Here is a 19,057-nt window from a genome sequence, read left to right as displayed (position 1 = left end):
TCTGGCACCCAGCTCTGCTCACCAAACTCCCCTCCTGTGGTATCCATGGAAATCTCCACTCATGTCTTGCGGACTTCCTCTCTGGTCGTAGGCAACGTGTGGCCCTAAATGGATTTCTCTCATCTCCCCTGCCTGTTCTGGCTGGAGTTCCCCAAGGACCAAGGTAGTGTTCTGGGCCCTGTGCTGTTTCTGGTCTTCCTATCTCTTCGACTCTCTGGAAAATCCTCTCTATCTCTTTGCTGATGACTCCACTATCTGCCGCTCCATTCCTCATCCCTCAGATCGGCAGTCTGCAGCCTCCTCACTCTCTGCAGACCTGGACAAAATCACAGACTGGTCAAACAAGTGGAACATGTCTTTCAATCCTGACAAATATCACACTCTTACAATGTCTCTCCGAAAGGACTGACTGGAAAACCCTCCCATCTACTTTCTCAACAATCCTCTCCAAGAAGTTCTGTCGATCAAACTTTTGGGTCTCACTATCTGCCATGATCTTTCTTGGGAAAACCACATTTCCAAGCTGGCCTCTAAAGCCAGTCACCGACTGGGCATCCTCCGTCGTGCGAAGTCCTTCCTTGGCACCCCTGAGCTCCTCACCACATACAAGGCTTTCATCCGCAGCTCAATGGAATACTGTTCCCCCCTCTGGGCTGGTGCTCCTGCCTCACACCAAGCTCGGCTTCACGCTGTTGAGGCCAAAGCTTTCAGAATCATTGGAATCTCCTGCGATTAATAACTCCGAGGGCCTTTCACTCACTCACCGCAGGCAGGTTGGTGGTCTTTCTGTCTTCTACCGACTCCTCTCCGGCCTTGCTCCCCCAGCTCTCTCTGTGCTCTGTCCCCCCCAATATTCCTTCAGGTCGCACAAGATCTGCCTGCAACCCTCTTGTAGTTAAACTGCCAAAATCTAGGCTCTCTGCTCACCTCACTCTTTCATTCCCCTTTTCTGCCGCCTCTGGAACAAACCTCCCCCACTCCCTTCAATCCCACCCCTCCCTCCAGTTCTTTAAAACAGCTGTTCACCACCATCTCTTATCTTCCCCCATCCAAAACCTTGATCTTTTCTACCCCTGCTAATTCACCCCAGAGTCCTTGCAGTGTTCATATGTTTTATACCTCTCCCACCTCCCCCCAAGTCCTCCCGATGTCCCTGCTCTCAAATGTTGTGTTTGTGTCCTTCCCCCTCTCTCCCCATCTTGTCTGCCGCTCCCCTTGTTTTTTGTGTTTTGTGTGTCTCGGTTTGACTTTTTGTGTGATTAATGTTAGCTCTTTCACGAGCCTCGATCTTGCATACAAAAAAAAAAAAAAAAAAAAAAAACGCTGCAATTATGTTCTACATCTATATAATAATCTATATATACCGTAAGGACTCGACTTTGTTATCCCTTTTACGCCGCACCCAGTGACCCCATGCCCACGGCACTAATGCATTTTCCATCTACGAACCGCGCTCTTTGTTTATCACGTACAGCCATACTCGAAAAATCTGAATTCGCCGACTTTGGGACCCAAAAGCATCCGATTATCGGCCGATACGACGCCATCTTACGACACCATCGTATTGGCGTCTGCTGGGCGAAGGCGATGGTCAAATGGTCTTTATCGTCATTTTCATAAAGTTAAATGGAATGACGTTTTGGAAACGTTTTTTGAAGTTTGAAGTTTTTTCGAATCGAAGTGAAGAAGTTTTTGAAGTTTTGATTTTGGAAACGTTAAATGGAGAAACAGTTTCACAGGAAGAGAATGCGATGCGATGAAGAGGAATCCATCTTTATTTTATTTTTTTGAACCACAAAAGTTTGAAGCTCCACGAAGTCAAGAATGTGAAACTACGTGAATGTAATAAAATAACAAGTACAAAAAGTTTTAATTAAAACAAAAGCCGCGTCGATGTTACACAATGCCTAGATGCAGCTGTGCCTATAACGTCGATGTTATAAGCACAGGACATTCCTATTGATTCGATTACTTGATGTTATTTTTGTGCAAAGTGAAAATATATCTCGGCAATTTCCCGTGTGTGGCGACGAATTTTTAATATATCTCGGCATTTTCCCGTCTGTTATTTCAGACGGTGTATATGACTGACCATGCCGCGATTGGAAAAAAAATATATCTCGGCAATTTCCCGTGTGTGGCGACGAATTTTTAATATATCTCGGCATTTTCCCGTCTGTTATTTCAGGCGGTGTATGACTGACCATGCCGCGATTGAAAAATATATATATCTCGGCAATTTCCCGTGTGTGGCGACACGTGAACGAAGCTATGCTCCTCTCTCCACATTATTGTGACGACGTATAAATTAAATATTTCATCGTGACGATTGTCATCAAATGGACGAATTTTTAATATATCTCGGCATTTTCCCGTCTGTTATTTCAGGCGGTGTATGACTAACCATGCCGCGATGTAAAAAAATATATATCTCGGCAATTTCACGTATGTGGCGACACGTGAACGAAGCTATGCTCCTCTCTCCACATTATTGTGACGACGTATAAATTAAATATTTCATCGTGACGATTGTCATCAAATGGACGAATTTTTAATATATCTCGGCATTTTCCCGTCTGTTATTTCGGGCGGTGTATGACTGAGCATGCCGCGATTTAAAAAAAAGATATGTCAAATTGTCAATGGACTTGAAGTTACAGGCCTTTGAGAATTCATTTCGTTCTATAAAGGGCAACTTTCATCGCATTTTCTTCCCGTTTTTTTTCAACCGAGTCTAAAACTATGTTGGCGACTGTGAAAAATGAAATGATATATCGAATTTGATTTGAAAGAAAATTGTGTGAGAGGAAGACACCACGGGCCTACAAAACAGGCCTCAAAGCTATGCGAGTTAATAAAATGGTGGATATTTGTTTATATGAAGGCTCTCCCAGAATGGGTGGAGCAATGGTTCCCAGAATGGGTGGAGCTATGGTTCCCAGAATGGGTGGAGCTTTGAGGTTTTCTCTTCTCTGCAAGAACAACAAGAAGAAGAAGAAGAAGAAGAAGAAGAGGAAGAAGAAGACGTGGTAACAACAACAACAGCAGAGTGCACTCTATGAGCAGCGTCTGCGACGCGGCTAAAAATGTACATAAACGACACAGTTCTATGAAACAGTTTCACAGGAAGAGAATGCGATGAAGAAGAATCCATCTGTTCCGCCATTTGTGCCGGTGTCATCGATGGCGGTGTACGCTAACCTCATCACTCATCAGGTGGGTTTACCATAATTTCTTCCATATACTGTGATAACAACGAAGTGAAACCGATCAGCAGCCCATCAGTATCTGCTCTATTCACGGTGCTTAAGTTAATCCTTCAAATCATTTAAAAACAACCCAACGTTGAAGAAGCATGGCATACGAGGCCCGTTCAAAAAGTTCACGGAACGACGTACTCTCAAAGGTCTGAGGCCAAAATGTTTGTTTTTTTCCCCCCTTACACAACGGAAACAACAACTGGATAGGTAGGGCCGAGGCCTACGCTTACGTTTCGCTCCTGCATCTGCCACCGTTCATGATTATCAAAGTAGGCTTTACCCTGTTCACGATAAGGTAGAAATCAGTGAGGTGTATACGAAGAGATAAAAAGATGGCATTGACTTCGAGACGGTACGTGATAGTTGGCTGCGGCTGGCTGATGCCACGTTTTTTTTCCCCCTAAGTGCCATGGATGCTGATGGACATAATAAAGGTATCGGCTGATCTCTCATCGTAATATTACCCGATGGAAATGAACTGTTTCTTTGTTTGTCATTTCCTGTGCAATAATGTCAAATTGATAAGTCAGACATCCTTTTCTATTGACAGCTGCGCTCCTTTTCAATGGCATCGTCTATTGATATGCATGTTCTTCTTTCATATAATTTTACACATGCACAATCAGTATTTCAACTCTTGCAGACATTGGAAAGGAAGTTGACTCACAGGCCAACTCTCTGGCTCAATCACAGGCCGACGCACAGGCGATGTAATTGTGAGTAGCATTTTTGCACAAGTGAAAATTGAAAATACACGTTTTTGGTATGTGGCTATGTTATTTAGTGTTTGTTTTGTCTCTAACAATGTAAAATACAAAGTCAGGAGGTGACACTTTATACACAGTGTAAGTTGGATTCTACAAAGTGTCGCCTTTTTCTTGATTTTGTTCACACAAATCCAACCCACACCATATAGTCTCATAAAAAATGGCCAGAGTGGTGCTATGCCGATTCCTATTACGAATCCATTCATTTTTCAAAAGTATATCGTAGTGTTGTCATTTAAGTAGATTGCAATAAATACGTTGTTCATATACGCACTCTTCATTCTCATCTTTCTTCCTAACTCTTACTCGGACAAGCAAATCCCCTATGCCATCCATAATGGTACACTCTATCCATACACCACATCCTCCCTTCCGTGGATGTTCCACGGGTTTCGGCTAGTAATCATTAAAGCACATATTTATATCGGAAAGTAATTGTCAAGCAATCAAAGGCGAAAGGCAAAAAGACACGGAAGAGCAGACTTACCCCGAATACGTATTTCCCTCTTTCACAGACTTACTTCCACAAAGGACATGGCGCCATCATTCGTTCCCGGAAAAAAGGAGACAAGGTGCAGAAAGAGGCAGTTTGGAGCATTGGTTCGACTCGTCACTTGCCTCACGCAACCAAGAGGGGTTGCATGGGGTCAAATGTTGCGAGGTGGAGGGTGGGGGGAAGAGGTGGTGATGTTAGGAGGTGATGGGTTGAATTGTCAGTGCTGTATAGGAAGTACATGTAGCAAGAATTGGGTGACACCCAAGGGACTTCACCGCACCCTTACCTCTAATACCCTGGCTCGTGTGCTGCTTGCCTTCGGCCATGACTCAACTCACTCCTGTGCCTCGTACTACAGCGCAGCTGGGTCAAGCGCAACCCACACACAGACAGTCTCCCGCACAAGCATCCTACTCGTGCCCCTGGTGTATCAACAACAGCCACGAACAGAGCCGTGTCCTAGTCTTCATACGTACCACACCGGACGTGGCTTCAAGGGACCAAACTTCACATGGTATCCTTCCCATTTGTGCGTGTCCGACAGGGATGGGTACAGTGATGGGGTTGTGGAAAATCCCTGGGTTGTGATGTTCATATGGTGGCACAAGCCCCCGCTCCCTCCTCATGTGCAAGCACTTGAATGGCCTGGTGTTCACTGGCTATTTGCCAAACATTTGTGCACGGAAATGTTCCTTGCACTGTGTCGTGTTTGAGAAGCTTTGTCTCGTCTGACGAATGTGGAGTGCAGGGAAGGAAGAATGTGGGAAGGTAATTTGAACAGTCCGGAGGATTACTTGTCCAAAGGTGAGGGGGTTGGTTTGCCCGTTTCGGTTTTGAAGGAGGTTGGTGGTGATTTGGAGACAGAGGATCACGTCTGGGGTGGACAGACAGATGAACAGGTGGATATTGTGAATGATAAGAAGTGAATAAAAGAATGAGGGGTCTGAATGGTGAGGGAATAACCGAATGAGGAGTAACAATGTACAAACGGACCAAAGGACGAGAATATACCGACCGCGGGGTTGAAGGAAAGTCTGGTGGGGTGAAGGTGGGGTTGTTGAATTGAGGTTTGGTGAAGCGGATTATTGGTGGATTGAGGAGATTAAAAGTGGCAAATGGAGAGACATCACACCGGGAATACACAGACTAACCTCACAACACATTTCCTCCCTCAAACTCCTTGTCAAAGGGCAAAGGTCAACTTACCACATCAATTAAAGAAATAACTCATTCTGGGGAATCCTTCGTGTATATGAATGCTCTCCCCCGATGTACATTTCCGGACTTGAACTAAAAATCCGGACTTGAACCAAAATCGAATCTGCTTGTTCTTGTCACTTATGCAATTCATCCAGCAAGTTTTGTTATAACTCATCTACAGCTTTTGGAGATATCGTGCTCTATGTCGGTTTTGGCCCCATCACTCAATGGTGAAGAATCACTTAAAAAAATAAAAACAATCTCGTATCCGCATCTGGATTCGGATCTTCACCAAAATCGAATTAATTCTTCCTTGTCACATACCCAACATGTCCACCAAGTTTCGTACGAATCCGTCCACAACTTTTTTAGATATCCTGTTCACAGCCAAACAGACAGACAAACAAAGGTGTCATGCGGTATCATGACATGTATGACGACAATCGAGAGAATCTTGACCGTTGACCATGACCTTGACCTTTGACATATATCGTCAAATAACATTGACAGCCTTACTTTTTACCTTCGCAAAAGCGGAAGGTTATGTTTTGATCGCTGTGTATTTATTTGTATGTCTGTGTGTGTGTGTGTGTGTATGTTATTCGCATAACTCAAAAAGTATTCAACCGAATTGCATGAAATTTGGTGGGATGATTGGTTATTATACGGGACACATTTGATTAGATTTTGGGAGCAATCGGGTCAAAGGTCAAGGTCAAGGTCACGAAAAGGTCAAAATCGTATTTTTACCATAGCGCGGTAAATTTTTATCCAATTGGCATGCAACTAATGCCAAAATGTTCAGAATTCAATGCCCGATCTTGTGATATACGACATGACCCAGTGAAGACATTACCCTTGTTAGCGGTTGGGGGTCAAAGGTCAGGGGGGTCACGACCTTGCAAAATGTGCGTTTTTTGTCATAACTCGGTCAATTCTTATCCGATTTGCATGAAATCAGCACCAAACTGTTCACTGTTCTGTTCCCTACACTCCCATGCCAAGTACAGAACAGTAGCTGCGGCGAAGGTATGCGCTCTACCGAGTGCCCGTTCTAGTTTCCTTTGGAATCCTCTGGTAAAGTTTGACGAAGATAGCTGAAAGCGTTCGAGAGTTATTGCACTCACAGACAAACATACGTATATTCAAACAAACAAGAAGCCATCAGGTGGTAGCCTGACAGGTATGACGTCAATCGATATTAATGAAAAATTAATTATCAATGATAAAAAAATCAATGAAAAATTATTTTCTCCAAGTATCAGCTTCCGAGCTTAAAAGTTACCAAAGATATTGCCCAGCTGAGAGAAAATAAATGAGTGATTAATAATTCAAACAAATAAATAATAATCGTAAAATAATTAATTTCCTTATCAATTATTGGCTTATAGCATCCCAAAAACACCACAGTTTAATCTGAATCTGTAACTTTTTGAAAATAATTAATTCAGTCGTCAATCAAATAATTCATTGATTAATCAATAAATCAAAAATACGCTTTACATTCAAATCATTTGATCACCGTCATGTCCAAATATCAGCTTCCTATCTCAAAAAGTGCCTGAGATATTGCCCAAATGAGAAGAAAATAAACAACTGATTAACTGTGTAATAAAATAAATAAATAATATTCATAAAATAATTAATTTTCTAATAAATTGGCTCATAGCATAGCTAAACCACCACTGTTTCATCCAGATCTGTAACCTTTCGAAAATTAAGGAATTAATCGAATAATTAATTGATTAATCAATCAATCAAAATACTCTTGACAGCCAAATCACGTGCTCAATGTGGCGTCCAAATATAAGCTTCCTATACTAGCTTTGAACTGATATTTTCCTAGCTTTGAACTTCCTAGCTTTGAGCTTTGAACTGATAGAGATGTTGAACAGATGTGAAAGGAAATAAATAATTACTGAATAAATCAATAATAATTAATCAGTTAATTGATTGATCACAAAACATAAATACCGTTTTTGCCAGAGCTTTTCTTCACTACGTATGTGGCCAAATTTCAGCTTCCCAGCTCAAAAGATGGCTGAGATATCACCCGGACAAACAAATGAGAGAACATTGACCTTTGACCTATATATTTTTAAAAAAACTGACAGCCGAAACTTTAGTCCTTCGGAATCCTCTGATAAATTTTGACGAAGATATTTGAAAGCTTTCGCGAGTTATCGCACTTGCAGAAAAACAAATGAAAAATCACTCATATCAAAAACAAACTAGAACGGGCACTCGGTAGAGCGCATACCTTCGCCGCAGCTACTGTTCTGTACTTGGCATGGGAGTGTAGGGAACAGAACAGTGAACAGTTTGGTGCTGATTTCATGCAAATCGGATAAGAATTGACCGAGTTATGACAAAAAACGCACATTTTGCAAGGTCGTGACCCCCCTGACCTTTGACCCCCAACCGCTAACAAGGGTAATGTCTTCACTGGGTCATGTCGTATATCACAAGATCGGGCATTGAATTCTGAACATTTTGGCATTAGTTGCATGCCAATTGGATAAAAATTGACCGCGCTATGGTAAAAATACGATTTTGACCTTTTCGTGACCTTGACCTTGACCTTTGAACCGATTGCTCCCAAAATCTAATCAAATGTGTCCCGTATAATAACCAATCATCCCACCAAATTTCATGCAATTCGGTTGAATACTTTTTGAGTTATGCGAATAACATACACACACACACACACACAGACATACAAATAAATACACAGCGATCAAAACATAACCTTCCGCTTTTGCGAAGGTAATGAAAAATCACCAAATTCGAATGCACGCATGCATGCATGCCCGCACGCACGCACGCACGCCCGAACAGACGGACACACGGACGAAGGGGAAAACCATAGTCCCCCTTTCGCTCCGCGGTGCGACCGGGGACAAACAAAAGTGGTTGACCTTGGGCCTATGTTGACACTTGGCAAAAGAGAACAAAGGTGAATGGCACTCAGTAGACTGTAGACTGTAGAGCATCCTTTTGACCTCACAAATAATTGGTGGTTGAATTATGTGACCTGATTAGCAAATCGTCTTCAAATTTTATGTTAATCGGATGAAAATTGACTTTTTGAAAACTGGACAATGTTGACCTTTTGTTTGGCCTATGTTGACCTCAAAAATAGTTGGTGGTTGGTTTCAGTAAGCTGATATGCAAATCCTATTCAGATTTCAAGTCAATTGGATAAAAATTGAGGATTTTAGAAATTTTAAGGTGGTGGACCTTAGGCCTATGTTGACTTTTTGGCCTATGTTGATCTCAAAAATAGTTGGTGGTTGACTTCAGTTAGCTGATCTGAAATTGTTATTTAAATTTCAAGTTAATCGGATGAAAATTGAGGATTTTAGAATTTTTAAATGGTTGTTGACCCTTGGCCTATGTTGACCTTTTGGACTATTCTGATCTCAAAAATCGTTGGTGGTTCAATTGTGTTCGCTGATATGAAAATCCCATTCAAATTTCAAGTCAATCGGATAAAAATTTAGGATGTCAGAAATTAGGAAGAAAGTGGTGGACCTTGGGCCTTTGTTGACTTTTTGGCCTATGTTAATCTCAAAAATAGTTGGTGGTTGAATTTAGTTAGCCGATATGTAAATCCTTTTCAAATTTCAAATCAGTCGGATGAAAATTGAGGATTTTAGTAATTCAAAAAAAGTGGTTGACCTTTGGCCTATGTTGATCTTTTGGCCTACGCTGATCTCAAAAATAGTTGGTGTTTGAATTCAGTTTGCCGATATGTAAATCCTAATCAAATTTGAAGTCAATCGGATAAAAATTTAGGATTTATAAATTGGAACAAGCATTACGCCGAGGTCCGCCGTCGGGGAAGTGATGTGAAAGACGCAGAAAACATGCTGTGATATGATATTTCGCTCACAAGGTTCAGACATACATGGAAGCGGCCATCTTGGATTTTGACGTGGCGACACAATTTTCAATAGCGTTCTTCCATATGCCGAGATACACCCACACCAGATTAGAAGTTGGTACTTCGCTTATTTTTACCTTCGCAAAAGCGGAAGGTTATGTTTTGATCGCTGTGTATTTATTTGTATGTCTGTGTGTGTGTGTGTATGTTATTCGCATAACTCAAAAAGTATTCAACCGAATTGCATGAAATTTGGTGGGATGATTGGTTATTATACGGGACACATTTGATTAGATTTTGGGAGCAATCGGGTCAAAGGTCAAGGTCAAGGTCACGAAAAGGTCAAAATCGTATTTTTATTTAAAATGTTATGCACGAGTTATGAATAAACTTGGTGGATGCGTTGGTTAGGTGATAAGAACGAGCTGATTAGATTTTGGTTCAGATCCGAATCAAGATCCGGCCTGTCATTGGGATACAAATGTAAACTGTTCACCAGGCGGAGGTATGCTCTCTACTGAGTGCCCTTCTAGTTCAAGATATTTCGCTCACAAGGTTCAGACATACATGGCGGTGGCCATCTTGGATTTTGATGTGGCGACCCAATTTTCAATAGGGTTTTTCCTTACGCCGAGACACACCCACACACCAGATTAGAAGTTGGTACTTCGCTTATTACCTTCGCAAAAGCGGAAGGTTATGTTTTGATCGCTGTGTATTTATTTGTATGTCTGTGTGTGTGTGTGTATGTTATTCGCATAACTCAAAAAGTATTCAACCGAATTGCATGAAATTTGGTGGGATGATTGGTTATTATACGGGACACATTTGATTAGATTTTGGGAGCAATCGGGTCAAAGGTCAAGGTCAAGGTCACGAAAAGGTCAAAATCGTATTTTTGTTGTTCTGTTCCCTACACTCCCATGCCAAGTACAGAACAGTAGCTGCGGCGAAGGTATGCGCTCTACCGAGTGCCCGTTCTAGTTTTTCAAGATATTTCGCTCACAAGGTTCAGACATATATATGGTGGCGGCCATCTTGGATTTTGACGTGGCGACCCAATTTTCAAAAGCTTTCTTCCTTGTGCCGAGATACACTCACACACCAGATTAGAAGTTGGTACTTCGCTTATTTTTCAAGATATTCCGCTCACAAGGTCCAGACATACATGGCGGCGGCCATCTTGGATTTTGACGTGGCGACCCAATTTTCAATACGGTTCTTCCCTTTGCCTAGATACACCCACACACCAGATTAGAAGTTGGTACTTCGCTTATTTTTCAAGATATTCCGCTCACAAGGTTCAGACATACATGGCATCAGACATACTTGGCGGCGGCCATCTTGGATTTTGACGTGGGTTGCACCCACACACCAAATTCGAATGCACGCATGCATGCATGCCCGCACGCATGCACGCACGCCCGAACGGACGGACGGACGGACGGACACACGGACGAAGGGGAAAACCATAGTCCCCCTTTCGCTCCGCGGTGCGACCGGGGACAAACAAAAGTGGTTGACCTTGGGCCTATGTTGACCTTTTGATCTTTTGACTTCAAAAATATATCGGATTTTGTCGGACCACAAACTCTACCAATTGGTGAAGTTTCGTTAAGATCGGTTTAAAATTGTGACCTGTAGCATAGGCGAGTACAAGTGAGCGGACAAACACACACACACACACACACACACACACACACACACACACACACACACACACACACACACAACACACACACAAAAACAAACAAACAAACAAACACAAACACACACAAACAAACACACAAACAAACAAACACAAACACACACAAACAAACACACACACAAACAAACACACACACACACACAAACGAACACACACACAAACAGACACACAAACAAACACACACACAGACACACAAACAAACACACACACAAACACACACACACACACACACACACAAACAAACACACACACAAAGACACACACACACACACACACACACACACACACACAAACAAACACACACAAACAAACACACACACACACACACAAACAAACACACACACAAACACACACACAAACAAACACACACACAAACAAACACACACACAAACAGACACACAAACACACACACACACACACACACAAACACACGCGCACGCACACACACACACACACACACACACACACACACACACACACAAACAGGAGTGATCAACACTTGCAAAAAAAAATAAAAAAATTGCCAACTAACAAACGACAGACTGACATTTGACGAAAACTTTCAATTTTCACCTCCACAAACAGCCAGGGGTGAAAACAACGTCCATCCGCCTTTGGTGAATTTCTGTCTGTGCCGCAAATGACGCCCATTCTACAGAACATGCCTTCTCCCTCTCCTCAGGCCTCAGCGTCACAAGCACCGCCCATTAATCAAGCCACGCCTTTCCCTCCAGCGGGCCAGAAATCACCCCCATTTCTTTCACTCTGCACAGCAATTTGGCTTCATAGGACACTTAGTCTGTGAGATCGGTGTCTGTTACGTTTGAGAAGTATCGGGTCCGGACCACAGGCGGAAAAACAACCGGCTTTATTCGAACCACGCCATATATCAACTCTTCTTCTTCTTCACGTATTACCGTATTGGAGGTAATACCGTATTGCATTGTGAAACGCCCTCATGCATCCAAAAAGTGCAATTAGCATTTCCATCGTAAATATACAAACAGGGCACAGCGTCTTGCGGTCATGTGATCACGTAATCGTCTAATCGCAATCGTTTTCGCTGAAAACGAGTTCGCCGAACTCCAGTATTCTATGGCTGTGGAAATGTGCCCTTCTGGCGGACACGAAAGCTCACTGGCGTGAGGGCATCATTCCACGCACCAAGTGGGCGGCGGCCACGCCCGAGGTGTAGGCGTGGCCGCAGGATTTACACCGGGCGCGCAGCCCGGAGCGCGCCAGTGCTACAGTTGAGCTCGTTTAATAAAGACTCTTAAACTCACCGCGTTGTCCGCTTCCTTCTTGTTGTGCAAGCAAGCGCGCGTAGCACCGCGCTTCATTGGTGACCCTCCGACGTTCTGGTCAGCCGTCGCTGACCACCCGAATACGCCATCGCAATGGCAAACAACGCGGTCCAAATGAAACTCCCCGAGTTCTGGGAGACGCAAGCCGAAGTCTGGTTCCTGCAGGCAGAAGCCCAGTTCCGACTTCGAGGCATCACGGTGGACGAGACCATGTACTGCCACGTGGTCGCTTCCCTCGGGCCCGGTACGGCCGCCCGCGTCGTGTCGGTCCTGAGGAACCCACCGGCCGACGGCAGGTACGAGGCGATCAAGCGTCTCCTCCTCGCCACGTTCGGCCTCACGGTGGACGCACGGGCCGACCGCCTCCTGGACCTCCCCGAGCTCGGTGACATGCGACCGTCGGTCCGCATGGACCATATGCTGTCGTTGTTGGGCGACGAAACCCCGAACGCTCTTTTCCGGGTGTTATTTCGACGCCAGCTGCCGGCATGAGTCCGCCTCGCGTTGGCCGGTTCTGTGACAACAGAACCCCGGGCTCTCGCTGCCGAAGCCGACAGGTTCTTCGCGGCTTTGGAAGCGCAGGCGAGTTTTGGCGCGGCCGTCGTGCATCCCGAGGCTGACCCTGATGCTGATGCACCACACCTCGGGGATCCCGAGGCTGAGGCACGCCGCGTGGCCGCCGCCATGCCACACCCACCACCACCGCGAAAACCGCGGCCTCTGCCTTCGCCGCAAACCTGGTGCCATTTCCACGCCAGGTTTGGCCACAAGGCGAGGAATTGTTGCCCGCCGTGCTCCTTCGGCAAGTCGGGAAACTACAAAGCTGGCGCTCGGTAGCGGCCCTGAGCGTCGGCCATTCCGGCAGCCTTCTTTTTATAGCGGACACCTTGTACGGGCGCCGTTTCCTATGCGATACGGGGGCACAGGTGAGCGTTATCCCTGCCTCTACGTCCGACAAGCACACCATGGGCCGGGGCCCCGCATTGCTTGCCGCGAACGGAACACCCATACGCACATTCGGGAAGCGCTGCCTCTCCCTGCGGTTCGGAAGGCAACGCTTCGAGTGGACGTTCGTAACCGCTAGTGTCCCAATGGCACTGCTCAGTGCGGACTTCCTCTGTGCACACGGGTTGTTGGTAGATGTGAAGAACAGACGTCTCGTCCAGGCTGAAACGTTCAGCTCGCTTGCTTGCGCGCTGAGCAGCTCTTTGAGCGGCTCACTGAGCGGCTCACCGAGCGGCTCGCCAAGCGGCTTGCTGAGCGGTTCGGTCCCGGCGAGGTTAGTTTGTACACTTCCGGCAGCAGACGACTTCACCCGCCTCCTCGCCAGCTTCCCGGCCCTTACGCTGCCCACCTTCTCGGCGGGGGGCGTCAAGCACGGGGTGGAACACCACATCCCCACCGCCGGGCCACCGGTCTATGCCCGGGCACGCCGCCTCGAGCCGATGAAGCTCGCGGTGGCGAAAGCGGGGTTCATTACGCAGGAGCGGCTCGGCATCGTCCGGCGCTCCGAGAGTGCTTGGGCATCGCCGCATCACATCGTGCCCAAGCCCGGCGGGGATGGCGACCGTGTGGGGACTACCGGCGCCTCAATGACGCCACCACCCCCGACCGCTACCCCGTCCCCCACATCCAGGACTTCTCCGCCCGGTTGGCGGGCATGTCCTTCTTTTTGAAGGTGGACCTCATACGTGGCTACCATCAGGTCCCCGTCAGGCCGGAGGACATCCCGAAGACGGTGGTCATCACGCCATTCGGACTTTTCGAATTTCTTCGGATGCCCTTCGGTTTGAAAAATGCGGCTCAGGCGTTCCAGCGACTCATGGACAGCGTCTTGCGCGACTTGGATTTTGTGTACGTATACCTGGACGACATCCTCGTCACCAGCGCGTCCCGCGAAGAGCACCTTCACCATCTCCGCACGCTCTTCGAACGTCTGGGCCAGCATGGCCTCATCGTGAACCTCGCCAAGTGCCGGTTCAGCGTCGCCGACATTGACTTTTTGGGGCACCGCGTCACCAGGCACGGGGCCGTCCCCCTACCGGCCAAGGTGGTGGTGGTGAAGGGGTTTCCGCACCCCCGCACAATCAAGGGACTCCAGGAGTTCCTGGGCATGGTAAACTTTTACCATCGGTTCCTGCCCCACATCGCCCAGCTCCTGCACCCCTTGCACGAGGCCCTCCGAGGGAAGCCGGGCAAAGGTGACGTTACCTGGACCGAGCAGATGGACGCGGCGTTCGCAGGCGCAAAGCTCGCCTTGGCTAACGCCACCATGCTCGCGCACCCGGCGCCCGATGCACCGATCGCCCTCACCACCGACGCCTCGGACTACACGATGGGCGTGGTGCACGAGCAATGGGTGCGTGGTGCTTTGGCAACCGCTGGCGTTCTTCAGCCGGCAGCTTCGCCTGCCCGAACGCCGCTATAGTACCTTCGACCGCGAGTTGCTCGGGCTTCACCTGGCGGTCAGGCACTTCCGCCATCTGCTCGAGGGCCGTGCGTTCACGGCCTTCGTCGACCACAAGCCACTGGTCTTCGCGATGGGCAAGGTCGCCGAGCCGTGGTCGGCCCTGCAGCAGCGTCACCTCTCGGCCGTGTCCGAGTACACGACTGACATCCCGCACGTCGCGGGGAAGGACAACCCGGTGGCGGATTGCCTTTCCCGGTCCGTCGCCCACGCAGTCCACCTTGGCATCGACTATGCCCGGATGGCGGCGGACCAGGCCGCCGACCCCGGCGTCCAGGCCTTGCGGACCACCGCCACAGGCCTCCGCATCACCGAGGTGCCGTTCGACGGCGCGGCCCTCTTGTGTGACGTCTCCCTCGGGCGGCCTCGCCCCATCGTGCCCGCGGGCTGGCAGCGCCAGGTTTTTGACGCCATCCACGGCCTGTCCCACCCGGGCACGAAGGCCTCCCAGAGGTTGGTCGCCGACAAGTTTGTCTGGCATGGCCTCCGGAAGGCTGTCCGCACCTGGACCAGGACGTGCCACCCGTGCCAGCGCGCGAAGGTGCACCGGCACACCCAGGCCCCATTGGCCCCAGTCACGGTGCCCGAACGAATGTTCGACCACGTACACGTGGACCTGGTGGGACCTCTGCCCCCCTCGCGGGGTTTCACCCATGTCCTGACGATTGTGGACCGCACCACCCGGTGGCCGGAGGCTGTGCCTTTGGCAGCGACGACGGCGGCGGACGTCGCACAGGCGTTCATCGCCACCTGGGTCGCCCAGTTCGGCGCCCCCTCGGACATATCGTCTGACCGCGGCCCCCAGTTCACCTCGGAGCTCTGGGGGGCGGTCGCGCAGGGGCTCGGGGTCCAGCTGCACCAAACCACGGCCTACCACCCCCAGGCCAACGGCCTGTGCGAGCGGTTCCACCGCTCGTTGAAGGCCGCGCTCCGGGCCACCCTCCGCGACGGCGGCTGGGTCGACAGGCTCCCCTGGGTCCTGCTGGGCCTCCGGACGGCGACCAAGGATGACCTGCGCGCATCCACGGAGGAGTTGGTCTTCGGACAACCGCTGCGGGTGCTGGGCGAGTTCCTCCCCGACCCCACGGCACCATGGTCCGCGGCGCAGGAGCGCTCCGCGCTGCAGGAGATGGCCCGGAGGTTCGCCCCGGTGCTGACGGCGCACCACAGGCACCCGCCTCCCCACGTCGCCCCGGAGCTTCGCAAGGCGGAGTACGTCTTCGTCCGGCACGACGCCCACCGGACACCACTGCGGCCACCGTACGATGGGCCTTTCCACGTGCTGGAGACCGGGGTGAAACATTTCACCTTGGACATCAGCGGTACTCCCGACCGCGTCTCGGTGGATCGCCTCAAACCGGCCCACCTCAACGTGGACCACCCACCGCCGGTGGCCCGGCCCCCGCGTCGGGGCCTCCCCCCTGCGGGCGGACCCCCGGCACCGCCCAGGCCCACCGGCATGCCGCCCCCGGTCCTGCACCCATCCCGGGTGCAGCCGGAGGCATCCCAGCTGGCATCCCTGCACCGCGGACGCCGCCGGTCGCCAGAGGGCGCTTTGGCCGGGTCATCCGTTTGCCCCGCAAACTGGCCCTCCAGGTGCGTGGGAATTCTGGGGGGGCGCGTGTGGCAGACACGAAAGCTCACTGGCGTGAGGGCATCATTCCACGCACCAAGTGGGCGGCGGCCACGCCCGAAGGGTAGGCGTGGCCGCGGGATATACACCGGGCGCGCAGCCCGGAGTGCGCCAGTGCTACAGTTGAGCTCGTTTAATAAAGACTCTTAAACTCACCGCGGTGTCCGCTTCCTTCTTGTTGTGCAAGCAAGCGCGCGTAGCATCGCGCTTCACCCTCATCCTCCCCCTCAACTCCGCCCTTCCAGTCACTGAAATGTCATAAACTCACATTGGAAACCCCCAAATCAGTAAAGAAAGATGCCCAACATGAACACTTCAACTGCGACTATCCACTATCCAGATCTATCCACTATCCACTACTACTAACCACGATTACCCACTATTATCTCATATTATCTAATATATTATATATTATACATATTATATATTATATTGTAGCGGCTGCCGCTGGGGTTACACAATCGCTTTGCACCTATCAAGGACGCGGAGCGATCACCAGGCCGGGCTCGTCCAGGACGCCCGGGCAGGCCCGCGCTCGACTTGCCAGGCCTCGGTCGGGACGCCCGGGCAGGCTCGCCCTCAACTTGCCAGGCCGCAGCCGGGATGCGGGGCCGCGCCCCCTGGCGCCAGGCCTGGGCAAACCCCCTGGCGGAATAGATATATATTGCTGACCGTAAAACGTTTTTCCCAGAGTGCCTGAGTGTTTGATTCGAATAAAGCAGCTCAGATGAATTCAAGCTTTTTGTCGCGTCCATTCTTTCGATCGACGTGGGAGCCACAGCTCCTTCATTGGTGACCCCGACGTGATGAACAGTAAGTTGCCCGTGTGACTGTGGCCGGCGCTCATGGCAGGTAATGAACGCCGGCCTGGCCGTTTCCCGACCCGCCGAAGGTGCACGGGGGTCGGCATGTCCGGGCCTTCTGTCCGAACCTGGCATGATAGGAACACCACGCTTGGTCGGGTGGAGGCTTCGGACGTCGTGCTGGACGTGGTCGGCTCGGTATAGCGGCCGCCAATTGCGTCGGCAGTTCGGCCGTCGAACGCGCCGGGTGCTCGGGCGCCATGGATGGTGCATCAGGCGGCGGCGGGTCCCATGTCGCCGCTGCGATGCGCTGTCCCGCGGCGGAGATTTTGTCGGCTTCTCTGGCAAGGGCCCGGGGATCTGTGATCGTCGTGCTTGCCAGGGCGAGGCGTACCGGGTTAGGCAGCTGACGGAGGAACAGCTCCCGGAACAGGAATGCCGGAGAGTGCTCGCCGAGCAGCGAAAGCATGTAGTCCATTCGCTCGGAAGGGCGCGTGTCGCCGAGCTCAGGCAAATCGAGCAGGCGCCGTGCGCGTTCCGCCGCTGGGAGGGCGAAAGCATCGAGGAGAAGCTTCTTAATCGCGCCGTATTTGTCAGCGGCTGGCGGGCTCTCGCGGAGGCTCAGGGCGCGGGCTGCGGTGGCCGACCCGAGCGCAGCGACCACGTGGTGGAAGCGGGTGTCGTCCGCCGTGATGCCCCGCAGGGCGAACAGGGACTCCGCTTGTGCGAACCAAACCGCCGCGTGAGCCTCCCAGAAGGTAGGCAGTTTAAGGGCGACTGCCGTGTCCATGTCGGTAGGTCACCAATGAAGGAGCTGTGGCTCCCACGTCGATCGAAAGAATGGACGCGACAAAAAGCTTGAATTCATCTGAGCTGCTTTATTCGAATCAAACACTCAGGCACTCTGGGAAAAACGTTTTACGGTCAGCAATATATATCTATTCCGCCAGGGGGTTTGCCCAGGCCTGGCGCCAGGGGGCGTGGCCCCGCGTCCCGGCTGCGGCCTGGCAAGTTGAGGGCGAGCCTGCCCGGGCGTCCCGACCGAGGCCTGGCAAGTCGAGCGCGGGCCTGCCCGGGCGTCCTGGACGAGCCCGGCCTGGTGATCGCTCCGCGTCCTTGATAGGTGCAAAGCGATTGTGTAACCCCAGCGGCAGCCGCTACACAGCCGCTACAGCCGCCCGACGGTTTGCCCCCGTGCCGACATCCCACCACGGTGACCCCCAGTCCTACGTCCCCCCAGCACTCCGCACCGCGGAGTATGTTTTTGTGCGTCACGACGCACATCGGCGGCCACTCCAGCCGCCGTACGACGGGCCCTTCCGGGTGCTGCGACGGGACGACAAGTCGTTCGTCATCGACATCGGCGGCAGGTCGGACCGGATTGCAGTGGACCGCCTCAAGCCGGCGCACGTGGACGTCGACCACCCACCACGGGTGGCCCTCCCGCCGCGGCGAGGCCGCCCCCCGTCCACGGTGCCCCCCACTCGACCGCCCACCACCTCACCGGACCCCCTCCCACGACCCGCCAGGGGT

Source organism: Myxine glutinosa, chromosome 7, assembly GCF_964187855.1.
Source record: "Myxine glutinosa chromosome 7, kmMyxGlut1.1, whole genome shotgun sequence".
Classification (NCBI taxonomy): domain Eukaryota; kingdom Metazoa; phylum Chordata; class Myxini; order Myxiniformes; family Myxinidae; genus Myxine; species Myxine glutinosa.
Note: the sequence above shows the minus strand (reverse complement) of the source record.